This window comes from Triticum aestivum, chromosome 3A (genome assembly GCF_018294505.1).
Source record: "Triticum aestivum cultivar Chinese Spring chromosome 3A, IWGSC CS RefSeq v2.1, whole genome shotgun sequence".
Classification (NCBI taxonomy): domain Eukaryota; kingdom Viridiplantae; phylum Streptophyta; class Magnoliopsida; order Poales; family Poaceae; genus Triticum; species Triticum aestivum.
This window is the reverse complement of record NC_057800.1, coordinates 571,816,019-571,818,219: the sequence shown is the minus strand read 5'-3', so window position 1 is coordinate 571,818,219 and position 2,201 is coordinate 571,816,019. Positions and strand designations below refer to the sequence as shown.

The window sequence follows — 2,201 nt, the reverse complement described above, 5'->3', positions numbered from 1 at the left end:
TATTTTCTTACGGTCCCTTTTTGCGTCGGAAATAAGACAAAACTTACGGAACGTAAAATTACGGTGCATTGATAGTAAAATAGAGAGGGGTGAAGAATAACTATTCCTCACCTAGGGTGACGAATAGCGCGTATATATATATATATATATATATATATATATATATATATATATATATATATATATATATATATATATATATATATATATATATAAAGAGGATAACATGATTTGTTGGCATCCGGGTGAGAGACTAATATTCGATGTAGAGATAGCTTGTAACAATAAAGTGACCCATAGGGTACGCCATAGGGGAACAATCAAAAGCTGACATTTGAGGAGATTGTATTTGTACTACTACATGCACGCATTGGCGAAATGCAGAACTGGATCATAGCATCACGAGACATAAGTAGACAATTCCAAGCTACAAAAGCATTAATAAAATCCCACATAGGATTGAAGTAGCATATATATGCATGTTTATTTCTACGATGAAGCAGTTACAATCAACTGAAACTTTTTGCCCAACTATTAAACATGTTCACATATATTACCGATATAATATAGGAAAACGCTAGATTACAGGAGTGCAGCTTAACATTTTTCAAAATTCGCCAAACTGTGGACATCAGTAATATATGGAGTATACCAATTCATTGGAGATCTAAGACAAAGTAGGCGGTGTGGGTGAATGCAGACATCAAGATGGCACCCTCTGAAATGATGAATAGGACAGTGCACGGTGTGCCACAATGCCCTGCTCCAGATAAACTTCAACCCACTGCTTCCATTCACAAAACACCTTTTTTTGCTGATGACAAGGTCTGCAGCTTTCATTTTCAGAATAGTTAATTTACCACATGAAATTAATCCATACAGCCAAGCAAGATTAGCTAAAGAGCTTGATTGTGTCCTATATTCTGCATAAGGTCGTTGTATTAGCTCCCCTGCAATCTTAGAGATGGTCTGACTAACCCCATGCGGAATAAGCATGTCAAATATAAATAACCAATCAGCAAAGAAAAAAGTGACCAAATCTACAACTGTATATGTCTCCATTACTTCAGAAGAAAGCAATTCAGCTCAAGGAGTCTTAGGTTCATTGGTAACAAAACTTTCAGATAGGAGTATATGTGCTCTCCTATATAAATGTTTGAGGATTGTCTGGCAGAACTGACTATAATTGTATGATTGGCCAAATTAGCTAGTAACAGTAATTAAACTATACTCTGGCTAGTAAGTAGTATTACATCCTCGGCGTTATCCCAAATAATACTGCATGTGAATCTCTTTAAAAAACTGGTAATAACAATGCTATGCCATTGTTTAGACATTTCAATGGCAATAGTTGAGATAGGTCTAAAACAACTACTGATGTAATGATTATGTAGTTTACCTATCAGATAAGAACAATTCTACTGTCTCGGTGGACTACATCTTGGGACCCTGCAAATCATTTAGCCATGTTAAGTTGTTAACTGTACCCATTTATGAAAAGCTAAGTTTAGGCCATGAGCAAAATAAGAGCATCTAGGATCCACCTAAGTAGCAAAAGAGCAGAGTTCAAGCAAAGTCCAGAACTACATACTGTATCCTCTGAATTAATTAAACATCAAGAACAAAAAAGATAACCTTTTTATGTGATTTTTCCAAAGAAATGTTGCTGACATGTGTGTACCATGGACTTTCAGGATCCCTTCATTGGGTTCCATTTCCTTCGTCAGCGACCGGCCGCCTGCGATTGTCAAAATGTCAACACCTCGGTGTGGGCTCAATCCGCTATAATCAGTCTCAACCTGGCCAATGATGGCCTGTGAAGCTCCGTGATGCTGGTGCTGTACTTTTTAAGATTGGGCCCGCCGGATATGACGGTTGTAACTGCGCAGACGCCCATTGCAAGGGAAGTTGCTCCGCTGCTAGAGCATGGTAGGGTTTTGTGACGCCCCCGATTTAATCGTACACTAATCATGCACGCAAATGTGTACGATCAAGATCAGGGACTCACGGGAAGATATCACAACACAACTCTACAAATAAAATAAGTCATACAAGCATCATAATACAAGCCAGGGGCCTCGAGGGCTCGAATACAAGTGCTCGATCATAGACGAGTCAGCGGAAGCAACAATATCTGAGTACAGACATAAGTTAAACAAGTTGCCATAAGATGGCTAGCACAAACTGGGATACAGATCGAA

The 2,201-nt window shown here is 38.4% G+C and overlaps 1 long non-coding RNA gene across 1 annotated transcript; it reads right to left on the bottom strand.

Moving 5' to 3' along the window:
* Nucleotides 1-660: 660 nt before the first annotated feature.
* Nucleotides 661-1,877, bottom strand: LOC123058674 (uncharacterized). The gene is made up of 3 exons (XR_006427270.1): nt 1,636-1,877; nt 1,400-1,449; nt 661-827 (listed from the first exon to the last, which is right to left on the bottom strand). It is a non-coding gene; the product is annotated as an uncharacterized lncRNA (long non-coding RNA).
* Between the last annotated feature and the right edge of the window lie 324 nt (nt 1,878-2,201).